We start from the raw sequence: 25228 nt of genomic DNA, 5'->3' as shown, positions 1-25228 counted from the left end.
CTTTAGTCCATTTTGAGTATATTTTTGTGTATGGTGTTAGGGAGTGTTCTAATTTCATTCTTTTACATGTAGCTGTCCAGTTTTTCCTGCACCACTTATTGAAGAGGCTGTCTTTCTTCCATTGTATATTCTTGCCTCCTTTATCAAAAATAAGGTGACCATATGTGCGTGGGTTTATCTCTAGGCTTTCTATCCTGTTCCATTGATCTGTTTTTCCGTTTTTGTGCCAGTACCAGACTGTCTTGATGACTGTAGCTTTGTAGTATGGTCTAGAAGTCAGGGAGCCTGATTCCTCCAGCTCCGTTTCTCTTTCTCAAGATTGCTTTGGCTATTTGGCATCTTTTGCGTTTCCATACAATTGTGTAATATTTTGTTCTAGTTCTGTGAAAAATACCTTTGGTAGTTTGATAGGGGTTGCATTGAATCTGTAGATTGCTTTGGGTAGTAGAGTCACTTTCACAATGTTGATTATTCCAATCCAAGAACATAGTATATCTCTCCATATGTTTGTATCATCTTTAATTTCTTTCATCAGTGACTTACAGTTTTCTACATACAGGTCTTTTGCCTCCCTAGGTAGGTTTATTCCTAGGTATTTTATTCTTTTTGTTGTGATGGTAAATGGGAGTGTTGACTTAATTTCTCTTTCAGATTTTTCATCATTAGTGTATAGGAATGCAAGGCATTTCTGTGCATTAATTGTGTATCCTGCTAATTTACCAAATTCATTGATCAGCTCTAGTAGTTTTCTGGGAGCATCTTTAGGATTTTCTATGTGTAGTATCATGTCATCTGTAAACAGTGACAGCCTTACTTCTTCTTTTCTGATTTAGATTCCTTTTATTTCTTTTTCTTCTCTGACTGCTGTGGCTAAAGCTTCCAAAACTATGTTGAATAAGAGTGGTGAGAGTGGACAACCTGGTCTTGTTCCTGATCTTAGAGGAAATGGTTTCAGTTTTTCACCATTGAGAATGATGTGGGCTGTGGGTTTGTCATATATGACCTTTATTATGTTGAGGAAAGTTCCCTATATGCTTACTTTATGAAGGGTATTTATCATAAATGGGTGTTAAATTTTGTTGAAAGCTTTTTCTGCATCTGTTGAGATATCATATGGGTTTTCTCCTTCAATTTGTTAATATGGTTTATCATATTGATTGACTTGCATATATTTAAGAATCCTTGCATTTCTGGGATAAACCCCACTTGATCATGGTGTATATCCTTTTAATGTGCTGTTGGATTTTGTTTGCTAGTGTTTTGTTGAGGATTTTTGCATCAATGTTCATCAGTGATATTGGCCTGTAGTTTTCTTTCTTTGTGACATCTTTGTCTGGTTTTGGTGTCAGGGTGATGGTGTCTTTGTAGAATGAGTTTGGGTGTGTTCTTCCCTCTGCTATAATTTGGAAGAATTTGAGAAGGATAGGTGTTAGCTCTTCTCTAAATGTTTGATAGAGTTCGCCTGTGAATCCACCTGGTCCTGAGCTTTTGTTTGTTGGAGGATTTTTAATCACAGTCTCAATTTCAGTACTTGTGATTGGTCTGTTTATATTTTCTATTTCTTCCTGGTTCGGTCTTGGAAGGTTGTGCTTTTCTAAGAATTTGTGCATTTCTTCCAGGTTGCCCATTTTATTGGCATATAGTTGCTGGTAGTAATCTCTCATGATCCTTTGTACTTCTGCAGTGTCAGTTGTTACTTCTCCTTTTTCATTTGTAATTCTATTGGTTTGAGTCTTCTCCCTTTTTTTCTTGATGAGTCTGGTTAATGGTTTATCAATTTTGTTTGTTATCTCAAAGAACCACCTTTTACTTTTATTGATCTCTGCAGCTCTTTCCTTCATTTCTTTTTCACATATTTCTGATCTGATCTTTATGATTTCTTTCCTTCTCTAACTTTGGGGTTCTTTTGTTCTTCTTTCTCTAATTGCTTTAGGTGTAAGGTTAGGTTGATTATTTGAGATGTTTCTTGTTTCTTAAGGTAGGATTGTATTGCTATAAACTTCCCTCTTAGAACTGCTTTTGCTGCATCCCATAGGTTTTGCATCATCGTATTTTCAGTGTCATTTGTTTCTAGGTATTTTTTGATTTCCTCTTTGATTTCTTCAATGATCTCTTGGTTATTTAGTAGTGTATTGTTTAGCCTCCATGTATTTTTATTTTTTACAGATATTATCCTGTTATTGATATCTACTCTCATAGCATTGTTGTCAGAAAAGATACTTGGTATGACTTCAATTTTCTTAAATTTACCAACACTTGATTTGTGATGCAAGTTATGATCTATCCTGGAGAATGTTCCATGAGCACTTGTATTCTGTTGTTTTTGAATGGAAAGTCCTATAAATATCAATTAAGTTCATCTTGGTTTATGTATCATTTAAAGCTTGTGTCTCCTTACTTATTTTCATTTTGGATGATCTGCCCATTGGTGAAAGTGGGGTGTTAAAGTCCCCTACTATGATTGTGTTGCTGTCAATTTCCCCTTTTATGGCTGTTAGCATTTGCCTTATGTATTTTGGTGCTCCTATGTTGGGTGCATAAATATTTACAATTGTTATATCTTCTTCTTGGATTGATCCCTTGATCACTATGTAGTTTCCTTCTTTGTCTCTTGTAATAGTCTTTATTTTAAAGTCTATTTTGTCTGATATGAGAATTGATGCTCCAGCTTTCTTTTGATTTCCACTTGCATAGAATATTTTTTTTCTATCCCCTCACTTTCAGTCTGTATGTGTCCCTAGGTCTAAAGTGTGTCTCTTGTAGACAGCATATATATGGTTCTTGTCTTTGTATCCATTCAGCCAGTCTATGTCTTTTGGCTGGAGCATTTAATCCGTTTACATTTAAAGTACTTATCAATATGTATGTTCCTATTACCATTTTTTTAATTGCTTTGGGTGTGTTATTGTAGGTCTTTTCCTTCTCTTGTGTTTTCTGCCTTGATAAGTTCCTTTAGGATTTGTTGTAGAGCTGGTTTGGTGTTGCTGAATTCTCTTAGCTTTTGCTTGTCTGTAAAGGTTTTAATTTCTTCATTGAATCTGAATGAGATCCATGTTGGGTCGAGGAATCTTGGTTGTACGTTTTTCCCTTTCATCACTTTATATATGTCCTGCCACTCCCTTCTGGCTTGCAGAGTTTCTGCTGATAGATCAGCTGTTAACCTCATGGAGATTCCTTTGTATGTTTTTTGTTGTTTTTCCCTTGCTGCTTTTAATATTTTTCTTTGTATTTAATTTTTGATAGTTTGATTAATATGTGTCCTGGCATATTTCTCCTTGGATTTATATTGTATAGGACTCTCTGCACTTCCTGGACTTGATTAACTATTTCCTTCCCCATATTGGGGAAGTTTTCAACTATAAACTCTTCCAATATTTTCTCAGTCCATTTCTTTTTCTCTTCTTCTGGGACCCTTATAATTTGAATTTTGGCACATTTAATGTTTCCCCAGAGGTCCCTGAGACTGTCCTCAATTCTGTTCATTCTTTTTTCTTTATTCTGCTCTGCAGTAGTTATTTCCACTATTTCATCTTCCAGGTCACTTATCTGTTCTTCTGTCTCAGTTATTCTGCTATTGATTCCTTCTAGCAAACTTTTAATTTCATTTATTGTGTTGTTCATTATTGTTTGTTTGCTCTTTAGTTCTTCTAGGTCCTTGTTAAATGTTTCTTATATTTTCTTCATTCTATATCCAAGATTTTGGATCACCTTTAGTATCATTACTCTGAATTCTTTTTCAGGTAGATGCCTATTTCCTCTTCATTTGTTTGGTCTGGTGGGTTTTTACGTTGCTCCTTCATCTGCTGTGTGTTTCTCTTTCTTCTCATTTTGCTTAAGTTACTGTATTTGAGGTTTCTTTTTTGCAGGCTGCAAGTTCATAGTTCCCATTGTTTTTGGTGTCTGTCCCCAGTGGCTAAGGTTGGTTCTGTGGGTTGTGTAGGCTTCCTGGTGGAGAGGACTGGTGCCTGTGTTCTCATGGATGAGGCTGGATCTTGTCTTTCTGGTGGCAGGACCACATCCGGTGGTGTGTTTTGCGGTGTCTATGACCTTATTCTGATTTTTTTGGCAGCCTCTCCACTAATGAGTGGGGCTGTGTTCCTGTCTTGCTAGTTGTTTGGCACAGTGTGTCCAGCACAGTAGCTTGCTCATCGTTGAGTGGACCTGGGTCTTAGCATTGAGATGGAGACCTCTGGAAAAGCTTTCACCGTTTGATACTACATGGAGCCGGGATGTCTCTGGTGGACTAATGTCCTGAACTCGGCTCTCCCACCTCAGAGGCACAGGCCTGACACCCAGCTGGAGCACCAAGACCCTGTCTGCCACACACCATGTGTTCTCTTAAGAGCACTCTTAAGTAACATCCTGATTGTGTGTGGTACAACTTTACTTTCGAACTGAGAGTTGAGGTGGATGGGATTTTTGCCTTTCCCAGTTGGTTGAAGGTTACAATTTTTGTTTTTGGCAACCCCCACCACATCCTTAGTTCTATTATTATTTTTGCTTGAAAAGTATAAAGAGAGTTGGAATGGAGGTGAGATTTGTGATTGGGAAAGCCCTGGACACCCTCCTTCTCCATCTTCTGCCTCTTTCTCTCTGATTAGTTCCTATCCAGCAGCAGATTGAAGCAGGAGATGATTATTCTCAAGGTTTTTTCAGTAGCTTCATTTCTAGGTGAAGGCTTCATCTGCACAAACTCCTTACCATGAATAATTAGTAACAGAGAAAGTCACAAGTTGAAATTCCAAAGCAGCATCCTAAGATTTTGAGGTTGTCATTACAAATGTAGATGTGAAAAAAATCTCTAAGTATCTCATCAGTTCAGAAGTTCAATGAGCTTTAGTCAAGACAAAGAGAAGAGAATGAAGGATATCATTAAAGACACTAAAATGAGAAGCACAAATTGATCTCAGATTTTCATTCTTTAAAGGTAAAAAAGAAAAAAAGGCCCCCAAACAAGCAGATAATATCTACATAGTGAATACCAAGGAAAGCAATCTCACAGACAAGGAAATCTGGATGATGGTAGAAATGAAACTAATCACCCTGCTCCCCACCATCAATCATGAGATTTATGATAAAAGGCGGCTCCCTTACAACCAAAACATACAGGTGGAGGCTTCACACCGTTACACCTTTAGGGGCCAGAATAGGGGACAGAAGCATCTTTATCCTTGGAATGTAGTAAAAAGAGATACCCCTAGGCCCCAAATTCAGGACCCAGGGCAGAAACCTGAGAGTAAAAAGGGGTTCATATTTCAGATCATCAGTGGCTGACTTGGCTACTGAGAGATGCTGCAGCCGCAGAACAGGAGGGGACAGAGAGGGCAGCACTGCCCAAAGTGAGCACAGGAAGCCTCCAGAAGGTGGCAGAAGTATCAGCAGCACAAGTGATTCGGATAAACCCCAAGACAGACTTGTAAACTAATGTCCTTCCTCCCTTATGGGCTTTGTGCACATGTTCAAATTCATGACTCACTAAATCTGTTCTCTTAAAGGAAAAATAAGAATACCAACAGCAACATTTTATCAGTCATGGTTTGCTAGGGAAAAAGAAGCCACTTTGTGTGTTCTAACTGTGAAGGGCTTAATACAAGTAGAGAATTTCCCAGCCATTGGGAGAGCTGGGTAGTGAAGTTCAGGAAAGTCACAGCTGATCACCTCAGCCTGAAGCACTGATAAGATTTTTTTAAAGAACTCACAGGAAACTGCTGCAATTCCTGCAAACACACAGAAGTTCCCATTGACTTTGTCTGCAGTAGTGATGGGGGTGGTTCTCGGGAGCTGGGCAGGAAGCCAGTGTGACTCTCTCATCTGAGCAGCATTTGGCTAAAACTGCTTTCAGACAATGATGACCTCTCTCCTTCCTTCTGCCTTTCTAATCAAACGGAAATGCTTCTTGTTGGCATAGGCCAACCTGAAACCTACAGGGAGAGGGATTCTGAAAAATGAAGGCCTTGGCTTTTCTGCACTGCACAGAGGACCTTACAAAGAGGTGGCGACTATCCAATTACCCAGCCTAGATAGAAATTAGGATTAAAATAGGATTATCCATGATAAGAGTGCAGTGAGTATTGGCACTATTATGACTATTATTATTACCACTCTCATCATCATCTTTATAGGGCAGAAACAGCTGTTGGGCAACGTTGACTATACAAGAAAGAATATGCCTCATTATTTGGTTCCAGGCAGAGGGACTCTACAAGAAAAGCAGAGTCTGGTGGCTCCTCAGGGAAGGAAAATAACCCAAGAGGTTTTTTCCATACTTATTATTTCCCAAAATGTTTATCAGTGGACCCATATAACTTAGACAATCAGAAATTAAACAACATTATCTTAGGAAGACAAAAGGAAGAAGAAAAGGAAGAAAGGAAGGAAGGAAGAGAGGGAGAGAGGGAGGGAGGAAGGAAAGAAGGAATAAAGGAAGGTGGGAGGGAAGAAAGGGTAAGAGAAACTTGAAATTTAGCAGTTACGCCCCTGGGAATTATTTCAAGCCAAAGGCTTTTGCTTGGTATTCTACGTTAACCATGACTAATGTGCTCTATTTCTCAGCCTAGTGACTGGAAAAACACCTATTTTATCTTTCATTAGCAGGGGACATGGCAATGAGAAGGGCAGTTTTAGTTAGCAGTAGCTTAGAAAACAGAATCAAGCACAAGGAAGTGAACAATCTAAATGCTAAAAATCATCACTGGCGTTTCGGCAAATTCACATAGCACATGGCTTAAGTGCAGCAGATTATAATACAGAGAAAATCTAATGTACTGACACACCAATGTAACAGTGTATCATCAACCAAAACAAAAATGTACTGAACCTCTCTAATATGCACAACTCTGTGCTGAAGAAGTGTAGACAATGACCTATCGGCAGCTGCGGGAGACCTGCCAATGTTAGATGACAGCACAAATTTGTTCATGCCAAGTGCCCACTGACTGCCACAAACAGTCAAGACAAGGAGGTAACTGCTGAAATCAGGACTCAAGAGTGGTTATCCATCAGACAAAGTGAAATAAAGCAAGAAACAAAGTTCAAACTTCTATCTTTGAAAGAGAGCAAAGAACAAGGGGAAACAAAATGAAAGTAGTTGGAAACGTTCCCAGAGTTTCAGGAGCCATAAAGCTGTCCACACACGTTATATACAAGGTCAGTCACTGGGAGGTGGGGGGGGGGCGGTCATCAATCAGTCCAGTCACACTGGAAGACTCCCTCAGGCCAAGTTAAGAGGAAAAATAAAGACCTAAACAGTGCCATGTATCAATCCCAGGAATCTGGGAACAGGATGGTAAAAGAGGCATTTATGGTACAAATTAATCCAAATGACTAAGGAGGGCAAACGTTTTCCATCCGTAAGCTGTACATGTCATGAAGGACCTTGTGACCATGCATAAAAGAGGTCATTTTGTTGACTCTCACTGCAGCCTTTTTCCTAAGCCTTCTCTGCCCAAACATACACGTAGGTATCCTCGTAGATTGGCAGCATGCCACTATACTCAACAATGTATGAAGACATTTTATTTACTTCTGTTCTCAGGCCCTTTGAGGAACATTAAAGTGTTTTTTTCCCTGACACCTTTTGACACTTTCCCATAGTAGAATAAACTGACACTAAATTGGATTGCACTGGATTGTAACAACTGATAGTTTAGGGAAAAAAAACCCAGTAATTCTAGTCATATATTCAGTGGTCACTTAAGAGGGGCCTTCAGTGTTGTAGTTCATCTCCTGGTTACTAGCAATGTAGTAAGTTTGTGCTACTCCCCTAAGCAAACAAGGCCAGCTCCCCACTGAGTTCAGAGTCTAAATACCACATCCTGGCTCTAAAGGTCTTCTACAACGCATCTTCAATTCATCATTCAGACACATCTTTTAGTACAAATCTCAGATAATACATTCATGAACATTTATTTCTCCTTATCTGACTGTGGTCCTTCCTTACATAAAATATCTTTTCTTCTCTTTTATGGAAAATTGCATCCTGTTCCCAGTAAAGACCAGCTTGTGACAAACTCCCCTCAAACCTTAGTGGATAACCACCACCACAATTTATTATTTTTCATCTTTCTGAGTACTGGCTGGGAGGTACTCTGCTGACTTTGCCTGTTTTCAAAGTGTCTGCACTCAGCGGGAAGGTCCCAAATGGTCCCACTCGTGTCTGGCAGTGTGTGCTGCTGCCAGCTGGTGTGTCTTTGTTTTCTCCAACAGTCCTTTTATCCTTCTCTCACAAGACTGACTTAGTGATGTCACGGACTCAGAGCAAAAGAGGGCAAAGAAGAAAGCTGCAAGATCTCTTGAGTCCTAGACTTCAGAGATCACACATCACTTCATCTACATTTTCTTAGGCTCAGCGAGTCACAAAGCCAGGTGTGATTCAAGGAATGGTAAAGGAGACTCTACTTCTTGATGGGAGAAGCTACAAAGAATTTATGGCCATATTAAATCTACCACAATCCATCATCTGGTCATAATTATTTACAATCCTCCCTTACGAAATACATTTACCTTTTCTCAAGGACCCTACCAGTCTTACCCATAAATAGCACTGGGTTCAAAATCCAACATCTGATTATCTGTATCTTGTCCAGAGATCTGTAAGCTAAAAATAGTGATGTACCACCACTACCACCACCACCCCCCCCCACACACACACCCATACCCATCCATTCAGCTAACATACACTGGTAACATGGGGACAGAAAAATTTCAATAGAAGTAATGTGAACATATAAACTTGCTAGAAAGAACGGGGAACACATAGAATTTACTGGCTCAGAGTAATTCTGAAATGCAGCCCATCACTTATGACCAGTTAGCCTAACACTGGAGGCACAGGATGTTCCTTCATCACAGCATGTAAGTACTCCCTAAGAATGGTTCCCAAATCCATTGTTCTCCTAAATTCTTGGTTCTATTTCTGCATTTTTGGTTCTGCTCTCAAAGTCACTTTTCTTTAATTTTTTTTTTTTTTTTTTTTGCGGTACGCAGGCCTCTCATTGTTGTGGCCTCTCCCGTTGTGGAGCACAGGCTCTGAATGCGCAGGCTCAGCGGCCATGGCTCACGGGCCTAGGCGCTCCGCGGCATGTGGGATCTTCCCGGACCGGGGCACGAACCCGTGTCCCCTGCATTGGCAGGCAGACTCTCAACCACTGCGCCACCAGGGAAGCCCTAGAAGACAGTTTTCTATAGCCCATGTTTAAGTAGTTCTCACAGCCTACTTTCTGTCCAGAGGCTGCTTTTCTTTTTTAAGTGTCTCTGTCCCTAAAGGGCAAGTTCAACTCGTTTCAGTTCAGTACCAATATTCTACAATCTAGCAATCCCACACCACCTTCTATTCTTCTTCGAAAATTTGCTTTCTAATCAGACTGTTCCTTCTTTAGTGCCTCTCTAGTTTCCCATACTAAATCATACACAGTTAGGAGAAGCAAATGGGCACTTTCACTATCTGTCTAGAGACCTTCTTAGTCAGAGCCATATGGGTATTTAGAGCAATATCTATCTTTTGAATTACAGCAAGCGAATGTTTTGAAAACTGTCAGCCACATGTGACATAGCTTCCAACAGTGACTTCTCAACTTTTCTAGCCTCTACCTACAGTCTCCTTGCCTCCATCTGCCAGCTGATCCCAAATATTAAACCCAATTAGGGTTTCGTTACAGCAGAACTTGTTTTCAGTTCATGTCTGGCAGTTTGTGCTTCCCACCAGTGGGGGCACCTTTGCTCTTTGCCATGTGGCACCTCATCCTACAATCAGTAAAGCCAGCTTCTTTACATGATGGTCTCAGGGCAGCATTCCAAGAGCACAAAGGCAGAAGCTGCACAATGTCACTTCCATCTCTCTCATTCTGTTGCTCAAAGAAAGTCACAGGGTCAGTTTCCATTCAAAGATCAAAGAAACAGACTCTACCTTGATGCAAAGAATGTGAGGCCACATTTCTACCACAACCTCTTATTAGATATTTTTATTCTTAGCAGTCCTCTAGGCTAGGGACTCTATTACCAGGGTATCTCCTGTATTATTTGGCACAGTATTTATTATTTATCTTTACCTTAATATTTATTCCCCAAAATTTAAAGGTCACTATGTATTACATCTTAGTAAAAGGATAATAATGACATATCTATGCAAATGTTTAAGACAGCAACATGTTTTTAAAAATTGGAGAAACACGTATAGGTGATTAAGCACTCGTTATGAAAATTACCAGTCTTTCTAATATGCTCAGTCTGCTTTCTGCTACCAGAAATGTGGACTATGTGTCCTTGGGAAAAAAATTAGATTCATTTTTTTCCTTTTCAAATTTTGTACACCAAATGGAATTGCACTATAAGGAAATTTATAAATCACCTTCAGAAAAGATACATACTATAAAATAAACCTTCCAAAAAGTGAGAAACTGACTTATAAAGTCTCATTTGCAAATGGATACATTTTTGATTATCACATGAACATTTTTTCAGCCATATTGCTCTTTCCTAAACACTCCTCTAAAAGGAAATTCCATGATGAGAATAATTAAAGTATGTTTTGTTTCCCTGTAGATTTTAATTACTTACTTCAGCTAAACTCTTACATACTTATTTTATTTCCATAAAATATGCTTTACTTAAGCATATTTTAAAATAAAGTTGAATACTCATCTGTTTTTCCCCAAGCAAAGTAACCTTTGATATACAAGGGGGAAAATGCATTTCATTGAAGGTCAGATTTAATAATTTTTCCTTATACTAACTATGTGACACTGAGGAAATTACCTGACTCTTTGGATTTCTATTTCTTTAAGATAAAAAATACGAACTTCTTTTAGGTCTTATAGTTTCAAGACACCTTGTTCTCTATATTCCTCTTTGCTAATGCAAAATTGAAGAACTCATTAGATATTTTTTCACTACCCATCAGTTTCATTAACAAGAGCTTTATTACTTAGAAGGCAGACGATGTTAGTAGATGATTAAATGAGCCAGATCTTCAGCTTAAATATACATTTCCACATTGCTCAGCAAAATGATAAACCAGCTAAGAAAGAAACACAGGTTGAGAATGTTTGTCCAATTCACGTATGGCAGCAATTTTATCTTTCAGTTAATAAAGTTAATACCTAGGAGACCTAACAAGAAAAATAGATGATAGATGTCTGCAAAATGAGGTCAAAGGTCAAATACAAGGAAAAAGTAAAGTTAGAGTGAAACATTACAGTTAACTTACAGATACTTTTAAATTATTGAGTTCTCAAGCTTTGTTGTCTTCTTAAAGTATTTATACAAACTACAGTCCTCTGATCATATTGTACCTTCTTCTCAGTTATTCTTTTGAATTCTCTTAAAGATTAAGATACCAGGAAACTTCCAGATTATGGAATTTATAACTATATTTTCCTTACTGAAAGGAACCAATGCTTCTTAGACAAATAATTTCAGGTAGATCAGATAATACATAAGAGATGTCTGAGATATCCTGTTTTGACAGAAAACAAAGACTACTGTGTCAAAAGACACAGGAGCCAACCTGCAGACAGGCTCTCACTATCCAAAGATGGACCTGTTTTAGTAAAAAAAAAAATAATAATGATAATAATAAAACTGTAATATACAGAACTATGTTAAATAAATGAAGTTTTATAAGTTTATAATATTTTTAAACACATAGATTATCATTGAAGGTAATTAGGATACCCACTCATCGTTCTGAAAATTGGTAGAGGGAACAACTAAGCATTTATCCTGCTTCTATTTTATGAATTATTTTGGGGGTAAGTAAATAGTACAAGATAGGACAGTCTAGTAATCAATGGAGTCTATAGGTAGATCTGGGCTTCTGTATATCAATATTGTTGCAATAAATAGGACTAAACAATATGTAAAAATGTAAGAACAAGAATTTTCTTGAAATCTTTTAGGGAGAATTTTCTGAAATTCTCTTCAGATCAAGAATTTTCCTGATTTTTCCGAGTGCTACTGTGTTCTTCCCTGCGCTTCTCCCAATGGTATAAGAGCTCTGAGGTCCTCTGGTCCGCTGCTGCCTTCCTCCACAGGAGCGCACTGACTGTCTAACCCTGACGTTCCTCAAGGAAGAGCACGGAGAGCCCCATTTTGCTGTAGCCTTATCACATGTGTACTCATCTCTTTGTGAAGGTAATCTTGAATTTGTTCTCAAACCTCATTTTTGCCAATTTTTCAACCCCAAACAAGTCTTTGTTTTAGCTTAATAAATCTTCACACTAATTTTCAAAGCACTTCCATAGAACTTATGGTCATCAATAATGTTATTCTGAACAGTAATATTACTCAGTTGGAATATTAACAGGAAGAGGTCATTTCAGTAGACAGTGTGGATATAGGGCAGAAAGATGCCTATTGGAGATGGGGGAGAGGAAGAAAAAAAAAGAAACAGCAATAGATTTAGTGGGGTATAAAAATAACTTGATGGAAGTATTAAAAAAAAGGTGGAGGAGTTCAACAGAAAATGAGAGAAAAGATGAGGAAGAAACATACAGAGAAAACCTACTGAAAAAAGATTTTAAAAACATATGTAAAAAGAAGAAATGAAGATCAAGGAAGAAGGAATGGAATGGAAAAGAAAAATGACAGATTCAATGGGTTCTGAAGTATGTTAATCAAGTTAAATGCTTATACCTCATTGTGCTGTCCATTTGATCCGTGGCTATAAAGTAGTTTATAATTTGTAATTTATCATCTGTCCTTTGAGAGGTTAATTAGCTTTCCTACAATTAAACACTATTCAGGACTCTTCAGCAGTTCTTATCAAACCTTCAACTGGCTATAAACATATAGCCAAAGCAGTCCTTTGGGAAAGATGATTCAATTGCAAAGTTGTGATTAAAAAAAAAATAAAACACCTATTAAAGCAGTTTTTCTCAAAGGGTAACCCAGCTTTCTAGCATCAGAATCACCTAGGATCCTTAGTAAATGCAGATTCTTGGGTGCTGTCAGAATACACTGAATCAGAATTTCTGAAGGTGGGACCCAGGAATTTACATTTTACCAAGAATCTTAAGTCTTTTTTATACACACTAATGCTTCTTCTGCTAGGAGAAATAGAGGCAAGAGGCAGGCCAGGTTAATCATCTAAAGTGCTTACTTTTATCACTTATGAGATCAGTCTTTCAGAAGGAGAAAGAGTAAACCAACAGTTATCATGATCATCTCTAGGGCAAGTTCAAGAAAATACCAGTCTGTTCTGAGTCAATAACTCTTTTTTCACTTCCTTCCACAACTGGCTGGCCAAAGTAAAAGATGGGTATCTTTAACAGAAAATTAAACAATAAAATTAAAAAACAAACTAATGGCGTGTAATTTTGTGGCATTTCTTTCTCAGGCATTCATTCCTTTTTTCTTTTAAATTAATTAATTAATTTATTTATTTATTTATGGCCGCATTGGGTCTTCGTTGTTGCGCACAGGCTTTCTCTAGTTGTGTCGAGCGGGGGTACTCTTCGTTGTGGCGTGTGGGCTTCTAATTACAGTGGTTTCTCTTTTTGTGGAGCACGGGCTCTAGGTGCATGGGTTTCAGTAGCTGTGGCACACGGGCTCAGTACTTGTGGCACACGGGCTTAGCTGCTCCACGGCATGTGGGATCTTCCCGGATCAGGGATCGAACCCGTGTCTCCTGCATTGGCAGGCGGATTCTTAACCACCGCACCACCAGGGTAATCCCCATTCCTTATCTTACTTCATGTCTTTATTTTACCAAAAGTCAGAGAATAGGAAGATTAAAATAGGACCATGAGTTTATTTCAAAAGCCTTAGAGAAATTCTGCTTTAGAGTCACAAACACCAGGGAAACAGACTATCTTATGTAAATAAGAGCCCATGGCAACCCACTTTCAAGGCAGATGTACAGCAGAATCCAGTAGGCCCCACATCTGCTATATGTGCGCTAGCCTTCCTCTCTCAAAACCCTCAGCTGTGTAATCAAACACATTTTTGTTGACTTGGGGATGGGGAGCTAAAATTCATATGGTTCACTTATTGCTTGTTCTTGGAGAGACTCCTCATAGGAACAATGTGACAGATCAAACAGCTATAGATTTTTGGAAGGCTGGTTGAGTAAGATCTCAGTAATTGTTTGGAAACCATATTTGTCACTGCATCAAGTATCTTTTAAAAAATGCCCCAGAAAACATCCAACTTACAGAATCCAGATTTGTTGACAAAGCCCAAGGTGGTTTCTGTTCCATACAACTTAGAAAGTCTCAGAGGTTCCATGTAAGATCAAATTGGTGCAGTACTGAAGAGATGTGAATGGATCTAGAAATTCTGAATGAGACTGAATTTATCCAATTCCTAACCAGATCTAGAATCCCACTAAACTATATATAAGGAATGAGCAAAGTACCCCTAAAGGGTCATTATAGGCTCATTTATTTAGTTACCCCAATAAAAAACAGGATTGTTAATACTTGTTCTATACCTCTCATGTGGTTGTGAGAATTATTTAAGATTATTTGCATGAAAATGCTTTAAAAAAGTATGAAGTATAATATAGAGTTGGATCATGTGATAGCATTCCAGGATACTTGTTCCAAGATATTGCACCCATACTAAAATTCCATTCTGAAAATAATTTTTTAAATTAAATTTTTACAAGTACATCTGGTAACTATCACTTAGAAATGTGATTATGCACAAGAAATTGGTTACCCTTTGTTAGTTATCTGCTTCTCATTTCCTCTTGCCCTTCACACATCTCATTTACATGCAGCATATCCCCAGCCTTCAATGATGTCCCACTGATTTCTATAATTTATTGCCTCTTGTTATTCATGTTAACAAGAATACAGTAAAATGAGTCTTTTGTGCACGTGGAAATTTTTGCTATGTTAATTACTGTGCTGACAATATATGGAAAGCAAGAATATTGCTCCCATTTTCTACTTTCATTCCTCAATCTCCTTATAGTTCCTTTTCTTTTTTTTTTTTTTTTTTGCATTAAGAATGAATTCAAGAGGTACCTAAAAAGATGAGTTGAAAAACAACTTTAACAGCTCATATAGGATTTTTCTCACCTAGATTTCCATATAGTAACCTGTGTTATGGACATGAGAGCATGATAATAGCTAGCATGTATATTTTTTTATAATTTTGTTATTCCTTATGACCCCATGTAGTAGATAACCATTATTATTCCTGTATTATGTATGCCTAAACTACAGAACATAGAGGTTAAGTAAATGACACAGGCCCTGCAGCCAGTAAATGCCAAGCCCAGGTTCGAACCCAGCTTATTTGAATCCATGGCTGAGTTAGTTCAAGAGCTCCCAGAAGCACACACCAAAATAAGATTAAAAGTGCAAAGATTTTATCTAGGGAAATGCCTATGGAGGAATGGAGAAAAAGTCAGGAAAGGACGGGAGAGATGTCAGACCACTATACAGGTCGCTCACTACAGAAGTAGAGAAGAGAGGAAATGGGTTACATGGAAGTGACTTAGACACAGGACAGTCCAAGGAAGGTTCGCCAGGACTGTCAGGGTCCTCAGGCCAAAGTTGTCATCAGAGGAGCCCTTGTCTCCTAAGACTGGGCCTCCCTTTGTCTCCCTGCTGTGTTCAGTCATTGACCAGAAGCAGCCAGTAGGAAGTGTGCATCAAAGCAAGCACAGATCTGGGTTTCAGATCACAGCATCTGCAGCCGTGGTTGCAGGCCTGTAGCTGCAGGTCTGCATGGCACATGCTCAGGACCACCAACATATCCTTAAACACTGGGCTATACTGTCCACTAGTCTAAAGCAAAGGGGAAAGATAGAAGAAAAACCAGAAAGAGCAGTGCTGCAGTTAAGTTCTAAGACTGAGTGTAGTAAAGAGAATGTAGTATGGTAGTAAATCCAGTATAAAACAGATTCTATAAATCCTTGCACATTTTTCCCAGTGAGAATTGGGATTCTAGAAGACTTCTCTTTGTAAGTACATATAATTTATGAACAAAGGCAATATACAGTTGCTTGGATATATCTCAGACAGATCTGAAACGTGGACTCACAAGGGTTTGACACACCTGAGAAACTCTTCCTGGGAACCTGCCCACTAGGCCCTCAGGACAGTGCCGGGGATGCCCACAGTTACTATATCTAGTAAGCAGTCAGACACAGAGCCAGAGGCTCCCAAGCAGCTGGGAAAGGTAAGAAGGGTCTAAAAACCAGTAAAGGCAAATGGGTGTTGAAAAACCTGTTGGGATCTTCACCCCATCAGATGGTAATACCTATACCGGACAGTCCTTGGGGGCTTTGGATGCCAGGAGAAGCTTGTTCCTCTAACAGGGAGATTGTTCTCCCATCTTTTGAATTTCACAACTATCTAAAAATAGTAAGCTGTATTCTTTGTGTACATATACAAATATTATATCTTTTAAATCAGTCTACTGGCATTTTCCGGTCAACTGCTTTCACCATGTGACACTTGAACTGTGAATGCTTATATGTATTTACCAGTTTAATTGAGATAAGAAAATTCAGAGGTTACACAACAAATGTCCATGTAGTTAGATACTTCAGAAGCCCCCATTTTCTTCTACCTGGCTTATTGTAATATTTACCAGTTATTCCTATCCCAGCCTCAGTCCCACTACAATCTATCCTAAACACTGTTGCCAGATGAATCTAGAGCAGCAACATATCATGAAAACTAAAAGCACAAGTGTTTGAATTTCAAGCTTTTTGATCACTTGTGTGACTAGGTAAGTCACAAAAATCTGACACTCAATTTCCTAATATATGAATTGCAAACAAGATGGTTCTTCCAGTTACCAGTTTAATGTCTCTCAGCTCAAAATTTACTTTTCATTGCCTGTTACTGGACCCTAATTGTTTCTCCTTTGCCGGTGGGCACGGTTAAACTTTAACAATAGAGGCACGAGAGGGACCCTAGAGATGGGCAGGGTTTCTCTTCCTGGTTCGGCTGTGCCGCTCCCCGCAGGTTCCTGCAGCACACACGGCTTGGATGCTCTGTTCCTGCTTTGCGTGGCAGCCTGATAGCACGTTTTTGGCAAGCAGCACTCCGCATCTCTCCATGAGCAGCTTCCTTGGGCACTCACTCGAGCAGCTGTGCAGGGATTGCGATCATCCGCACTTCCCCGTGAACAGCTTTCCCCTTGGCTTTCCCTGGAGTTCTGAAGCCCTTCCCTACACAGCTTCAGCATTACCCAGAAGAAGGGTTCTCAGTGAGACACCTCAACCAACTTTGCCATCCGTTGTGCCATGGCGCGCCCTTTCCAACAACGTTTGGATCTCAGTCCCTTGGGAAGAAATCATCCAAGTTTGTCTCTCTTGGATGCTGGGTGTCAGCCCCAGCTAGGAGTAGAGGTTTCTTCCTATATTTGCTATTCTAAAATTCTTTAGTTTTCTTTTCCCTTTACTAGCCAATCCCATATTATAGTCAGTAACTCTTTATATTTAACTTTCCCTGTTTAAATTACTGTGTGATTTCTGTCTCCGAATTGGAACTTCATTAATACTACAGTATAAACCATTGCCATAGGAGTGTTAATTGAAATGAAAGATGGAAATCACAAAGCACAGTAACCTGCTAATGGCATAAGTGCTTAGTAGATTGTACATGTTAACATTATTAATGGAATTTAACCCTGACAATAATTCCTAATCAGCCAAATTGGAGAACCCACCATTCAGCAAACATACTTGCATTTCTTATCTCTATGTCTTTGCTTATGCTGATACCTCTGCTTAGATTGCCTTTGAACTAATGCTTCAAGATTCAGAACCACTGGGAAAATAATAGAATTCTAGCCTACGGCTATTCAGCCCAAGCACAAGGGAAACTTGATTCCAGAGTAAATGCTCTTGGTGACAAAAAATTCATCTCAATCCAACACACATTGTTTTAGCATTTTCTGTATGCTAAGCATTATGCTCTTCATAACAGATACCAAAGACTAAGATAGCTTTCTGCCCTCAAGTCACTTACATCCCATTAGTATATATAGAATTGATGACAAAGAGCTATACTATAATTCTAATGGGGTTACAAATTAATTTACACTGTACTTAAATGCATGCAGAATATGAATCTTCTTTTATCTATTACTGATCCTACTTTCTAAGTAGTAGGATAAACACAAATATTAAATTTGCCCAACAATACACCCTCTCACTATGTACAAAAATAAACTCGAAATGGCTTAAAGACTTAAACATAAGACAGGACACCATAAAACTCCTAGAAGAGATCATAGGCAAAACGTTCTCTGACATAAATCGGACCAATGTTTTCTTAGGTCAGTCTCCCAAGGCAATAAAATAAAAACAAAAATAAACAAATGGGACCTAATCAAATTTAAAAGCTTTTGCACAGCAAAGGAAACCACGAGCAAAACAAAAAGACAACCCACAGGATGGGAGAAAATATTTGCAAACAATACAACCGACAAGGGCTTGATTTCTAAAATATACAAACAGCTCATACAACTAAACAACAAAAAACCAAACAACCCAATCCAAAAATGGGCAGAAGACCAGAAGAGACACTTCTCCAAGAAGAAATACCGATGGCCAATAGGCATAAAAAGATGCTCATCATAGCTAATCATTAGAGAAATGCAACTCAAAACTACAATAAGGTACAACCTCACACCGTGTCAGAATGACCATCATTAAAAAGTCTACAAATAAATTCTGGAGAGGGTGTAGAGAAAAGGGGACCCTCCTACACTGTTGGTGGGGGGAATGTAAGTCAGTGCAGCCACTGTGGAAAACAGTATGGAGGTTTCTCAGAAAACTAAAAATGGAATTACCATATGATCCAGCAATTCCACTCCTGGGCATATATTCAGACAAAACTATAATTCAAAAATACACATGCACCACTATGTTCATAGCAGCACTATTCACAACAGCCAAGACATGGAAACAACTTAAATGTCAATCAACAGATGAATGGATAAAGAAGATGTGGTACCTATATACAATGGAATACTACTCAGCCATTAGAAAGAACCATATAATGCCATTTGCAGCAACATGGATGCAACTAGAGTTTACCGAACTAAGTGAAGTCAGAAAGAGAAAGACAAATACCATATGATATCACTTATATGTGGAATCTAAAATATGACACAAAATGAACCTATGTATAAACAGAAACAGAATCGTGGACATAGGGAACAGAATGGTGCTTGCTAAGGGAGTCGGGGGTGGAGGAGGGATGAAGTGGGAGGTTGAGGATAGCAGATGTAAGCTTTTATATATCGAATGGATAAACAAAAAGGTCCTAGTGTATAGCACAGAGAACTATATTCAATATCCTATGATAAACCACAATGGAAAAGGGTATTTTAAAAAGAATGTGTATATATGTATAACTGAATCACTTTGCTGTACAGAAATTAACACAACATTGTAAATCAACTATACTTCCATTTTTAAAAAATTTATAAACTTGCCCAACATAGTAAAATGTTTCTAACAGTCTCTTAATATGCAGCCTCTTGTCTGTCTAAATAATACTCCACATTCTATATTCACTCTACTCTGAGAAGGTGTCTAGGTTTGCTAAAGATAGTTTGACTTCACAGCATCAGCAGAAAGAAAACATCCTTGCCTTGTGCTGGCTGGGGTTTCTGAGGCATCACTGCCTGATTTCCCATCCTTGGGCAACAGAATGGCTCCTGCTACTCACCGTCTGCCTGGAGTAGCTCGTGATTTTTTTCTCTGTCAACCTGGTTGGGCCTCGGTGAGACCTTACATCTGACTGACTGGGCCTCACCTTGGGACTCCTGCTGGCGTTGTAAACATACTCCGATTCTCTTCTCTGTTTTGCGCCATGGGGTCCTAGACTTGGTCTATGAGACAGCCTGTGCTGTGGGCACATCTTGGCTCTGATCCACAGCATACACGCAGGGGCTCTGTTACCTTCAGCATCCCCCCTGATGTGCGACAAGGAGGAGATGCTGGTGCCTCATAACCAAAGAGAACCCAGGGTAACTCATGAATGCTGCCTAGGTCATTACTGACTACAGTTCTCTACAGGACTGCTGGGGCCTATCCCAGACCACAGCGTGCTACCAGTTGTCCTTGCAAGAGTCCCAAATGGGAAGAGGAGTCAAAGTGGCTCCCACTTCAGTGTCCTGCTCTGACACCTGAAGTACCTTCTGTTCTAGGATTTTATTAGGACTCACACATCTCAACCAGATATCTCTTATCTCTGCTCCCTTTTGTCCGCCTAATTCCCTGGGGCCAGGAGAAGCAGATTTTTTTTCCTACTTCTCCTTCTTCTTTAACAGTGATTTCATCTATATTGTATTTTGCCTTTCTCAAGTCATTTCACATGGAAAAGCCTATGGCAGGAGAGAAACTGGTTTCCTAATAAAGACGTTTTAAAAGTTTGACCTATTACATCCCTTTTGTTTTTCAAGATAGTTCAATTATACAATTCCCTTCACAATATTCCCTGAAAACTATAAAAATTCTTGGTGCTCTTTGTTCTCCTTCGAGAAGATGTCATAAATGGCATCCAAATACTCTCTTCCTTCCTGAGGGCCTATGTCTTTGGTTCAACCACAGTCCAACATCTGGCACTAACTCATGATACTGCTCTGACTTTGTGTGTTGGCATGTGCAAAAGACATTCAACATGACATTTGAGCCAGAAATTGATTTCGCAACCTGTGTTCCCCTCTTAATGTTCTGCTAGCAGCAGCATCTTCATTTCTCTATCGGGACTACATGTACAGGCAGAAAATAGCTTGGACACAGGATCTAAAAGAAATGTGTTTCCAATAGTTAAAAATACTATAGCCCCACTTCAGAGATGTACAAATAAAGTGGTACTTGACTCCAACACAAGCCCCAGGAGAAGTCTCACCAAACTGCAAAAGGATATGATCTAAAACAACTCTGAAAGATCAAAAGGAGGTATTGAATTCACTTGGGAGGAAGGGGGACTGTCCTGAACTCATGTCTTGGTTATCTCTGTATTCCTCATAACACCTCACAGAGCTCCTCTTGTATTGTAGCAACAGTAAGTATTTCTTGAACTGAACTTAATGGAATTGATATGTCACGCTCAGTTTCATACTGAATAGGTAGAAATTAAAATCATTCACATTTCCCTTGGTGATATAAAAGCATCTGCCTCTGCAAAAAAACCTCATGAAATTTCAGGCAGAATGTGAAGTGTTTTGGAAAGCTGGGCTTATTTTTATTTCTACTAAAAATGAACACACTTAAATCTAAAAGGTGTAAGTGGCTGCCACTATGTTTGGTTTCTACACCCCATTTCATAAACATTTGCATGAACTATTGCTTTTGTGTGCTTTCTGTTGAAGGGTGCCTGTGTTATTTCTCTGATTGGAAAAAGAGAAGAGAAGACATTGTTGCATGTACAGTTCAAAACAGCCTTCTTCCCTGACTGATTCTGTAGTCAAAACAAGCATATCGCTGCAGGTGGCTGTGAATCTGAAACTCAGCTTAAGGGAGAGAAATCAATGATTCACTTTAAGGAAAAATAACTAGCTTTAGGCAAAAAAGTAAAATTCAGGACAATAAATGAAAGCAGTATATATCATGTTCTGAAATTGTTTCAGTGACTCAAAGAGCTGAGAAATTCAACACTGTTTCAGTCTTGCCTTTTTTTTTTAAGAGTTATGGACACATTTATAAAGTCATCTACACTTTCATCTAAGCTTCCTTAGTCTGATGCAGTGTTGTAAACTTAGCAGAAAAGTGAAATACCCTTAGAAAAGCAATTTATTCAAAATTCTGTCATACTGATCAGAACAGACTGTCTATATGGGAACCCAATAGGCATGATTTAAATATATCAGTTACACACCACAGAGATAGACTGAGCTGATTAGAGAGATCCTAAAATGGTCTTTGGAATAATTTAATTCACATGTTCAGGTACAATTTTGAAATACATGAAAATAAGTCAGTAGAACCACGTGTTTACTTTGGCATAGACTGCAATCATGTCTGGCAATAAATGCAGAAGCACACACTGGTTTTCACAGTGTGAAGAATATATTACAAATGGTATGAATTAGGTGTAAGAAAAGACAATATAGATTTGTCTCTCCATTTGGACTATCTTGAGTATGACAGTGCTGTAACTGGCAAAAATCCAAAATTAGGCAGAATTTCTTGATGAGGCTAAGGACAAAGGGGCACTCGTACATTGCTGGAGGGGATGCAAAATGGTACAACCCTTTTGGAAGGGAACTAGCCAATATCTAGCAAATCCATAAATACTCTAACCTTCAGTATAGCAATCTCTCTCCTAGAAAACCACCCTAGAATACCATGGAAAAAATTAAAAAGATATACTCAAGTGTCTGTCAGTTAGACCATTATAGTTTACAATAACAAAAGACTGGAAATAACCATTAATAGAACTTGAAGAAAGTATTTCATATCCATACAGTGAAATATACAGTTCTGTAAAAGTAGTAAATAATAACTAGTATGTATAGCTATGGAGTGATCCCCAGTATATGTTCCTAAGTGAAAAAGCAATGAGAGAAAGTATTCTGTCACTTATCTAAAACTAGTATTGTTGTAACTCCACTAGTACTACTATGTTTTTAAAATGAAAAACTCAAGTATTTTAAAATCCATAAATTTAGAATAATTTTTTAAAAGAACCTCACTGATCACATATGGTAGATATTATAAAATTAACTCAGTATTTTTAAAAACTGGATAAAGGAAAAATATTAAGCATTAATCTGGGTTTTGTATATTAACTGTACCTCAGAGTAACAAAATAGCTGGTAACGGAAATTTTCTCTTCATAAAGGTGTTGTAGCTAATAAGTAAAGAAAGATGAGTAGAATTAGAATATCATGATTTTGCAACCCTTGATGATACAATAATTTATATCTAGGAAAAGAGAGAAACCACACAATGGGTCCTTATTCATGTAAATATTCAATATAACCTATGAAGAAATCTTTAAAAATAAAGACCTCTACCTGATCAAGCCTTCAAGCCTTGAACAACCACTTTATAGAACATATAGAGACAGCATAATATCTTATCACAAGAGGGATGCAATCAGACTGTGGAAAATTCTACCAAACAATCCTGTTATTTCAAGAACTGAATTGCAAAAATAAATAACATTTTTAAAAGGAGAAGGAAGAGGGCTTCCCTGGTGGTGCAGTGGTTGAGAGTCCACCTGCTGATGCAGGGGACACGGGTTCGTGCCCCTGTCTGGGAAGATTCCACATGCTGCGGAGCAGCTGGGCCCGTGAGCCATGGCCGCTGAGGCTGCGCGCCCGGAGCCTGTGCTCCGCAACTGGAGAGGCCACAACAGTGAGAGGCCCGCGTACCGCAAAAAGAAAAATAAATAAATAAATAAATAAAATAAAAGGAGAAGGAAGAAAGCTTTAGGTTAAAATAGAAAAATTACATGAACCAATTTCAGAGCATTGGCCTTATTTCAATCATAATTCAAACAAAGTGAAAAAAATGAGGCAGCAGAATTAGAGCCCTGTATATTTACTAATATTAAGGAATTATAGTTTTTAAATGTGATGGTAGTATTGTTGGTAATTTCATTAATAATTTTTGACTTTTAGATCTAAGTAATATGAGTATTTTCTCTGAAACAAAACAGGGGGTGAGAGACAGTGGGAAGGAGTGTAGATAAATAAGATTGGCCAAGAGTTGATAATTGTTTAAACTCAGTGATGGGCACATCAGAGCCCATTATACTAGTATGTCTAGTTTTGTATGTTTTTGAAAATTTAATAAGAGAAAAATTAATGTTGATACAAATGATTAACTCTGTGATCTGGACAAGTTAACAGTCTAGAACTTCCCTGAACAGCACCTGTAAGAGGAGGTATCGTTTTCACAGGGTGGTTACTTAGTAGGTAACCAGTTAATGCTGACTCTCTTTACATCTTAACAAGAGTCCACTAAATCCTCTGGCATCTGACATAAAACTATATACTTCTGCAGGTTAAGTAAAATGTCAACATTACCTGTTATATTAATAGAAAAACAGAAGCATGGAGACTTAAGCACATTTGTTGTGGTCACTTATGACAAAAGTCAACATTAAATCTCAAATCCAAGTATAATTTTATAATAAAAATTTTAAACATCACAGTTTACTTTAAAATTACCTAAACTTCAGAGTTTTGCTCTACTTCATGTAAAAACAAAACAAAGACAATAAATAAGCACCATGGGTAGTAATAGATTTACTTGATTCATTTAAGCGATATTATTTCAGAAAGTACATACTTGTGCCTCTGAGATTTACCTGAGAGTTATTATACACACTAAAGCTGTATATGAGGCACAACCTTTTTTAAGCTTTACTCCTATAGGAGAAAAGGTACTGAACGCATCTTTAAAAACAAAATGCATTTTAAAGTTAGTTCACTATACCAACTCTGGAGAAGTATAACCCTGGTTCCTATTTAAAGGGATTGGAACTGTCAGAAATAAACTTTTTTATGGGCATGGAGACAACAGCAAGGCAGGTTGTGGTTCACCTTGTGACATTTTCACAGTGGCTCATCACAATTACAGATGTAAAAGGTGCTTGGTCAGTTAATTCCATAAATTATTGGCAGAAATGCCAAAAAAAATTCTTCCTGTCCCTCCCTCAAATGACCTGAGGCAGCATGATATTCTGTATTTTCCATCTATCGTTTTGATAGACAGTCACAAATTTTGTTTTAAATGAATATCTTTTTAATTTCCTGCAAGCCACACACACACCCTACTCCATCCTCCAAGAAAAAAAGGAATCACCCTTCCAAGTTTTTTTTTTTAAATAATAGAAAATAATAATAGCCAAAAAAATTATGCTTATTCCATTTGTACTGCCGAAACTACTTGGGAAATGGGCCATGTAGCAGTAATGGCATTTTGGTTTGCTACTTGTAGGATAATCTGAATTTTTGAGAATTCTTTGTTTTTCCCTCTTTGCACTCTTCACATAGGTCTCTACCATAGAAAGCAGTTGCTTCAGGTTGCCTAGTTTAGGAGAGAAATGGGATAGGCTATTTTTAGGAAGATTTGGCAGCCTATGGGAAAAAACAAGAGTAAGAAGCAGGTAGTAGATCTGAGCTGGGCAGGACAGGAGTCAAATTAAAAGTTGGAGTGTAACCAACTATACCCCAAATTTGTTGTTTCTCATTTCCAGACAAGTAAGAAGCAATACCTGTTGAAGTCCATCTAAGGCTAGAGCACGAAGCCAGTAACTAGACTGGGTGCAGAGGCATCTATGTGTGACATATCCAG

The 25228-nt window shown here is 38.3% G+C and overlaps 1 pseudogene; it reads left to right on the top strand.

Moving 5' to 3' along the window:
* Window positions 1-16062: 16062 nt before the first annotated feature.
* The window catches only part of LOC132518345 (tubulin alpha-8 chain-like), a 43444-nt pseudogene continuing 34278 nt past the window's right edge, over window positions 16063-25228 (top strand).

Source organism: Lagenorhynchus albirostris, chromosome 3 (assembly GCF_949774975.1).
Source record: "Lagenorhynchus albirostris chromosome 3, mLagAlb1.1, whole genome shotgun sequence".
Lineage (NCBI taxonomy): Eukaryota > Metazoa > Chordata > Mammalia > Artiodactyla > Delphinidae > Lagenorhynchus > Lagenorhynchus albirostris.
This window is presented reverse-complemented; position numbering and strand designations above follow the sequence as displayed.